Genomic DNA, 9,518 nt, shown 5'->3' with positions numbered 1-9,518 from the left:
ACATAGTTATTCCCCGCTAATCCTATAAAAACAAGCACTAAACAAGTTTTAAATGCTATTTTGAACTTGACTAGTCCTGCCGGTTAGACTCACCAGTTACTGGTTACTTTACACCCCAGTCCTGTAGCTCGTGCTACAATGTGATCATATCCCATGTTATTTTCTTGACCGTGATTGCCCCACGTCATGCTTAGATTTAACATTTCATTTGCAATATTTACCTTTTTAAAACATCGTCTTGTGCCCATTAGTGCCAAAATTTGTTTTCTTTAAGTAAAAACCATTTTACAATTATTCGTTAATTCTTTACAGTCGTCTAATTGTCGTTATTAACTAAAACCATGTTTTCGTTCAACATTTTCTTTTTAACTTGTGTCAATTACCCGCATTAAGGAATGTACAACCAATTGTTTTCTCTTTACCAATTTCATTTTACGTGGGGAATCGAAACCGATTCCCACACCTTAACTCATTTGACCAACATGCCCCTTTTTTACACCGACCATAGTCCATGACTATGATTGTTTTCTGTTTGGACAACGCCTCTGCTTCTATGAGCCTGTACATCATTTATGCGTCGGTTTTATTTCACACTCTGTTACCCGGTTTACATTTATGCTTATATTCAGTTACGACCCATTACTCAGGCTCGTTAATGTTTTGACGCTCCCCTTACCCGGTTTGCGTTTACACATATATTTAATCACGTCCCATTACCCGGGCTTATTATTCTAATCCTTTCTAGTCAACCATTGGCTCTTTCGTCCAAAATGACTAAATCCAATGATTTTCTTGGGTCACTTATTTCTACGCGCATCATACTTCGTTTTTATGGTTCCTGCGAGAACCATATATACTAGTATGCCTGTAAGGTTTCTTGACCCCAAGGACCCTTTAACTCTTCCTATTAACCTCGTCCTTACTACATCAGACGTATATGCGTTTATTATAAGCAGTTCATGGTATCATGTGTTTACTACTTACTTGGCCAAGGTAAGCAATCAACACATGATATGCATGACCTTATTATAGTTAACACATTACTTCCCATGTAAGTAAATTCTCGGTTCATGTCCGTATCTCCGATTTTATTTGGTAAAACCTCTTTTTATTGTTATTTAACAATTATTAGTTTTACCCATTTACATCTCAAAACATATAGAATGTTTTCATTTTATAAAAATTTTATGCAATCACATTCATCAATGTGATCGTTACTTTTCCTCAATAGGATCTATTGAGAATGTCTACTTGGATGGTCACCCTCATCTAAGTTTTTAAATCTAAACTCTTTTGTATTTTTGTTATTAACGATTGTGAATAACGCGTATTTCCCACCCAATTTCTCTTGGAAACATCATCTTGGATAGGTATCCTATCTAGTTTTCCCAAGTCTTATATTCCCGTATGCAATCGTCATGAATTACTTGAATGTTGCATAATATCGTTCATACAATAATTTAAAGTGTGCACCTAGGTGATACTCACCCTTATGGGCTTTCATTGCCGTTCGACCTTTATTCGGTATCATTACTTGATTTAGGTCCTTAGCGAGCATGCTTTCCTTGTCATACTTCTGACCATTCCACCATCACCTCGGTAGATAATTAGACTCCTGTCATCTTCAGTTGCGAGCATTATGGTACTGAAACGTTCACAAGGATTAGTAACTTTAAAATTAACCAGGGCCGGTATTATAATACGAGCCATCCTATAACACTTTTTAACTAGGTAATTCGTTAACTATACCGGTCTTTTACTAATTCATTTGAGCTTAACGTGCGTTCACACGATTGCCCTACGTGTTATTTATAACAAATTTCATCCATACTAGACCGTTGTTAATCATAATAGCATAACAGACCATGCGACCAAGTCTTGAACTGAACACTATTATCCTTTAAACCTTAAGCTCTCAATGTCACTTGTAACACTCTAACCCGTCATCGTATAATATATTGAAGAAATGCAGATAATTAGGTCCAGATTTTTTTATATATTTAACATACGAGTCTGGGTTAACGGATAACCTAGACAAGCCAACTTAATGGGTTATTACACAAATAAGTTACCACCTAAAACAATAAGGTTTTAATACATAAAATTTTGTCATGCGTGATCATGTTTCAATTTTCTCGTGAAACGTCTCCAAAGAGATATTGGTTTAGTAGTGTTCGGTTCTTCACGTGCTTGGTCGTCCATCCAGTTCCCGTCCTTGAGATAGCCTATCATAAACACTAAAAACAATTAGTGTTTAAGTTAAACCGTCAAATGATTTGTAATCAACATTTGAACGAAAAATATTAAACACAATAAATTTCATCTAAACATGTTTTTATTTCAGCCCCCCTACCCCGGCAGGTCAGGTTTCCACCCGGCCATGTCAGCTAAAACGCACCTTTTTCTCAGCACCCTTACCCGGTCGGTCAGGGTTCCACCTGAAAAGTACACTATGTGATTTTTGACTTTTCTTAAAAATAATTAAAATTAGAAGGTTAGAACACATTGTTTTGGATACAAAGTAGTTAAACGACTTGTATTCATGTTTAGAATTTGTATTGTTCATGTCGTCACAAACCTGTTAAACCCGCTAAGACACGATTTGCGAGCCTGTTTTGAATCTACGTGTGACAGTTTCATATGATTTACAAATATGTGTAGCAAAGTTAAAAATGCGTATTTGAAAATTAGGTTTAGAATTTAGAGAATAGATGAAACTTATTTGTGCGTCATGCTAAAAGATTTAGCACAACATACAAAGTAGAGTTAGGATTTTTTTTTTTTAATCATGTCACTCTTTTTCGATACTTAGATTTGTAACAACCTGACACTAAAATTTTTGGGTCGGATCAAACAACTCATATAATATAAGGTGATATAAAAGTATCCTTGAAAACACATAGCAGCAACAACAACAACAACAACAACAGCAGTAGCAGCAACAGCAACAGCAACAACAACAACAACAACAACAACAACAACAATAACAATAATAAATAATAATAATAATAATAATAATAATAATAATAATAATAATAATAATAATAATATAAAGTCATGTAAAATATAAAAAAATCATTTTATAGTTCTCTAGGATTTTTCTTGTTTTGGAAACGATCCTAATTGGAATTATTTTACTAGGCATGACAATAGAAAATATGCCTTTAATTGGTTATTGGGTATGAGCATTCACAACAATTTCACTATTTTCTACCTAATAATTTAATTAGAAATCATCACTTTATAAAATTTATCTCTTATTTTAAAAACCTTTCACATCTCATCTATCATTTATATTTTTATCTTACTTAGAAACACTTATTTAATTATATTTCTCGCTTATTATACATTCATAATGATTTGATAGAGGGCGGATAGTAACTTTTTATATATAAAAAGTTATTGTAGCATTTTTTTTAAATTATAGAAATGGTGTATAGATATGACGGTTCTGATGTGGATTATAAAATGATGATTTTTTTAGACATTTACCTTAAAATTTAAAAACGGATGGTGGTATGGTGGATCTGTTGTGACTGCTCTAGTTATCTTATTGGGTTTAAAACTTAAAAATAAGACATTGGTCTTTAAGTGATTAATGTATACTATATAACGTAAAACATTTATATAATTTTTTTATTTAGTTCAAATGAGAAGAAATTACAAATTAAGAATAAAGGGCCTAGATTAATTTATTTTTCTTCTTATAAGAAGATTCTTCTCAAATGAACCTCCCTATATATATATATATATATATATATATATATATATATATATATATATATATATATATATATATATGGTGGAGTTATTGTAAAAAAGACCAAAAGTGTGAGAAAGGTAAGAAAGAATCTCAACCATTAGATCTAAATTAATTGAAAAGGGTATGATTGTAAATGCATTAACAAATTCAAATATGGTAATCCTTGATTTAAGGATTTGGAGAGAGAAAATCCTTGATTTAAGGAATTATAACCGTCCATAACATCATTCATTTTAATTTTTTTTGCATCATTCACAGAATCAGAGCATGTTCATGACATGGTGTTTTAAAAAAATTCATAGTTCAATTCATGGTGTTTTTACAAAATAATATAACACCATTCAGTAAACAAAAAATATAACACCATTCAGTACACAAAATAACATCATTCAGTACAAGATATAACACCATTAAGTAAACAAAAAATAACACCATCCAGAAACGAAATAACACCATTCAGAAACAAAATAACACCATTCAGAAACAAAAAACACCATCCAGTAAACAAAAAATAACACCATTCAGTAAACAAAAAATAACACCATTCAGAAACAAAATAACACCATTCAGAAACAAAATAACACCATTCAGAAAACAAAAAATAACACCATTCAGTAAAAAATAACACCATTCATAAAAGAAAAAAAACACCATTAATGGAAGAATATAACACCTCTGTATCATCTTCTCCACTTCCGGCACCGTTCGATGTAGATAGAAAGAGATCGCAGGACCACCACCACTGCCACTTCCGGCACCACCATCGCCGCACAACCAATGCCGATCCAGCACCACCACCGCCGCTGCCACTCGCACCAGCACCACCGCCGCTGTCGCTCGCACCACCACCATCGCCGCTGCCGCTCGCACCACCACCGCCGCCACTGTCGTGTTTGATCTTCCGATTGGCCGCTGTCGTGTTTCTTCTTCGGATTGATTATGAGAGAGAGATCTTTAATCGTAGATGGAGATCATCTGGAGAGAGAGAGAGAGAGAGAGAGAGAGAGAGATATTGTAGGGATTTTGATTTACAGTTTCTATTTTTGAATGGATATAAAGACTTTATTACCCCTAGAATTTTCAATTCAGACTAAAAAATAAACCAAATTTTACAATTTGGTCCCTATTAATCTCAACCATTAGATCAAAGATCTAATGGTGTAGATTCTTTCTTACCCTTCTCACATTTTAGTCTTTTTTACAGGATCCTAACTCTCTATATATATATAGGAAAAGTGTATCGTACAATTACACATAACGTACATTACGTACGCGAGTATAAATCGCACGTTATAAAAAAAGCGCGTTCATGGATCTGGGAAATCGCATGGGGGATGAAATCGCATGTTGTGTTTTATGGGGTGAAATCGCATGGGAGATGAATTTCGCATGGGGTGAAATCGCATGGGGGATGAAGATCTGACGGCTGGGGTTATCGTGTACCCAATGTACGATTAAAATCAATGGGTTTAATCATAAAAAGCTTTTACTAGGATCATTCGGAAATTTTGTATTATATGTTTCATATAATACATGGAATACATTGGTGTCGAGTGACCTCCGTATACTCTATGTGGCTCCGACAGTAACAATATAGGCATATAATGGTCGTGCCAAAGTATGTGCCAAGCCTTGCCAACCTTGTTGGAGAACTATTATTTTCAAATTCATAGTTTATTTATATCAAGTAAATTCTAAATGCCTAGTATATGGCCTTATTCGAAGACTAAGAGCAACCACAACGGTCCGCAACCAGTCCAAAACCAAACCAACATTCCAGACAAACCCTCAGTGAACCCGTTATACTTATGTGGCTCCACCAATGATGATATAGTCATATTGGTCATGGCGAAGTATGTGGCAAGACTTGCCAATCTTGCTAGACAAATATCATTTTCAAATTCGTAGTTTATTTATATAAAGTAAGTTCTGAATGCATAATATATTGTCTTGTTCAAAGACTAAGAGCATCAGTCCAAAACCAAACCAACAATCCGGACCCCCTCCCTCGGGTTAGATATGCCATAATCGTATGGACCGGCTTGCCTCATCAGACCTGTTCGGTATGACACAATTAGGTCCCCCCCATATTTTAAATGGTTTTAATTTAAAATAAAAAACTGTATTTTGAATAAAAGAAAAAGATCTTTATGTTTTAGTTTAAAAAAAAAAAACTTTAAACATATTTAAATTAAGCAAAAATTTATATAAACCTTTAAATACCACACAAACCTAATTAAAATATTACTTAAACCTAACTAAACTATTACACAAACTTAATTACATTACATTACAATATTATACAAACCTAAATAAAATATTACACAAACCTAATCAAAATATATGTTTTTAATATAAAAGAAATACAATTATTATTTATGTAATTCATAATTATATCAAATAAATTAGATATAGATAATAAAAGCAAAAGAGTAAGTGATGAGTTGGAGATGGAGGTTTGGAATAGTTTGTTGTCGGAGAAAAAAGTGGGTTTGGAATGATTGAGGTTTGAAATGATATGGCATGTTTGGATTATGTACCAAACTTATTGTTGCGGATACTTTAATGTGGTTATTTGTATAAACCTTACTGGTTTTTATCATGGATTTATTATATTTTGGTGCGACTTGTGTGTTTTGTTCTAAATGTTTTTACAACCAGGTCTTTCTTTCCATGTAAAAGCATCGGAATTTTGATTTTTATTTTAGCTAGATGGAGTTAACACATCGTTGCGGCGCATACTGGTATAATACGAACAGTCGATATAGCAACTACCACTTGTTAATTGTTATCTAGATCAAGTGGTGGAAGGCTTGCATTTCTCTTGGGAGAAGCTGGTTCAACTCCCACTTAGTGCAGAGTGAGGCATTGGTGGGCAATGATAGGAGACTCAGGGAAACTTGGATTCGATCCTTGAGCCAAACGGGTTTTATCGGTAATTTCACCGTCGTGCCTACAGGCGAGTGGGTTACCAGGTTTTCCCTGGAATTGGTGGTGGACTTGGGTTACTCTCGGAGTACTCCATTTGGTCTAGTAGGTGCCCCAAGAGTACCCGCGAATGATTCTGTTAGCCATTAAAAAAACATTTGTTTTACCTTGATTAGAAAACCATCAAAAGCACATACTAATATTGGTAATAATGTTGTTCGGGTGCTATTGGTTTGGTTCGTCAATGTACCGGTGCGATCCTGGCAATTGATATAGCTTCCAATACTTAAAAAATACCATGCTGCGAATACAACCAGGTTTTCGATGATTTATATAATGGGACGTTAAGAAAAACTTTAAAAATAAGATAATACCATTACTCGTACCGAATAATAAAAAAATAAGTTATTTAACAAATTTAACATTTCAATTATAGTAAAGTGCAATTTGCCTCCCTGAGGTTTGGGCCAGATTGTCGTCTGACCCCCTGTCTTTCACTTTTTGCACGATGAGACGCTGACGTGGGTATTTCATTGCCAAATGTCCCCAGAAGCCAGTCAACAGTTAAGGAAAGATTATTTGACCGTCCACTGGAGGGCTATAATAGTAAATTCACATCTTTTTCTTCTTTAAAACCCCAAATCCATTGCTCTGTATGTTTGCGGTCACGTGGTATCCTTACTTTGATGCTCTCGTTCGGTTGATGGTCCTTAGAACACTAAACATTTGTTTATTAGAGCTTCTATTATAGTGGCATTATCGTTGTGGCTGGTGGAGATTGGAGAGTTCGTCCAAGTGAAGACCATTTTGTTGGAACCTGAGGTTTATGTATAGTGGGTTAGTATAGTTAATAGGGTTGAACTTGTAACTATATTTAACTTATGTTTTGGGTCGAAATCAAGTGTAATGGGTCTAGGTTTCGGTTGGGCTTGTGTAGGGGCTTTAGGCCTAAGTGGTTAGTATATAATCAAACACCTAATGATGTTTTGGGGTTGATCAATTTACACGAGTTCTAGAGAGCCAACCTAAACCCTTTTGTGTCATGTATCAGTCTCCTTAATTGGTGAATGCAAGATAAGTTATTTGGTTTATTATTGTTTGTGGTTTATTGTTCTTGAATCATCTCGTGTTTGGGTTCCGCACAAACACTAGATTATTGTTGATATCATTGAAAGATCCGTTAACGAGATTTACAATTGGTATCATAGTAGAGAACCATTTTTCTTGGTTCGATCGATATCAACAGGATTCAAGGTTGGCCGTGTTTTTGGTACTGATCTATTTTTCAAGGCTGATTTGAAGGTTTAGATTGTGTTTATTGCTGTTTTTAGGAGGTTTTATTGCTGTTTTTAGGAGGTTCCGAGTTACTTCGTTGCTGATTTGAAGGTTCCGACTTGCTGAGTTCATAGTTTGTTCATCAATTTTCATCAATTTTCATCAAATTTGTGCAAATTTGGTTTCGGGAATATTCTCAGATCTGTTTGCTGAAATCAAGGAGAGTTAGTTGCAAATCATTCAAAAGATTTCGTTAAATCTTTTGAATTTGGAAAGTCCGGATTATTCGGGATTGCAAGTAAAAAAATTCTAACAATTTGTTTTAAAGGTTTCGAGTTATAATTTCAAGGTTCCGACTCGCAGTCTGCGGTGGTTTCGAGCTATTGATTCAAGGTTCCGACTCAAACTGGAGGTTGTGACTTGGTCTGTCATTAAGGACTTGAAATCAAGAGTCCGGCTCATGGTTTCGACTTACAATTTCAACTTGTTTTGCTGTTGTTTTGTGGTTCTGACTCGTGCTTCCGATTGGTGGTTGCGACTGGAGAGTTTACTCGAAATCAAGAGATTTCGACTGGTGCCTTCTTGTGACTCGCAATCAAGGGATTTCGACTCAAGTTGTCTTTTGTTTTGACTCGAAATCTGTGATCTCGACTGGGATTTCGACTGAAGGTTGCTACACATTCTGGTTTCGACTTGAAACGACATTGATACATGCTGTTTGACACTTTGACTTAAAATATTATAAAATGACTTCCACAAACCAATCTATTGACCTGGCTGCCATGAACAAACATCAAGAACTGGACTCTATCATAGGAACAACAACTAGAGTTCCAAGACTGCCGAGTGCTGAAGACTTTCCCGAGTGGAAGTGGCGATTTGTGAAGCACGTTAAGGTTAAAGATGCGAAAATTTGGAGAAGCATTATTCGTGGTCCAAGAGAAATCATGTACGAAAAGGAAGATGCACCATGAATTAAGTTAAAAAAAGCCTCCTGTAGACTACACGGATGATGATTTTGCAATAGTTGAAGAGGATGAAAAGGCTCTTTCTTACTTGATGAAGGCTTTGGGTCCTGACATTGCTATTGGGTTTCAAATGTGCAAATCTGCTAAGGAACTATGAGAGTCCTTGCTTGATGTGTATGAAGGAAATGAAGATATGACAGAAAGTAGAAGGAACTTGCTGAGCCAAAATTTCAACAACTTTAACCATATCTATGGATAGTTGAAAATCATGTTCAGAGATTTGTTAAGCTAATCACTCAAATGACCATGGCTGAATTGCCACTGTCGAATGCCTCGGCAAATAGACAACTTCTGAATGCCCTACCAAAGAGTTGGGATCATCATGTAGCGATGATCAAGAAAACAAAAGATCTTGCTCGATGTAGTTTGTCTAAAATGATTTCTCATAATAAGGCTTGTGAGTTGGACGACAAAAAGAGGGATACTAATCACAAAAATAGTTTGCTGGCTGCCGGTTTCACCACAACACTCTCTGCTTCGAACAACAACGCTGCTCTCATGTCACAAGCTGGATTTCAAATGTT

Source organism: Helianthus annuus, chromosome 9, assembly GCF_002127325.2.
Source record: "Helianthus annuus cultivar XRQ/B chromosome 9, HanXRQr2.0-SUNRISE, whole genome shotgun sequence".
Lineage (NCBI taxonomy): Eukaryota > Viridiplantae > Streptophyta > Magnoliopsida > Asterales > Asteraceae > Helianthus > Helianthus annuus.
This window is presented reverse-complemented; position numbering follows the sequence as displayed.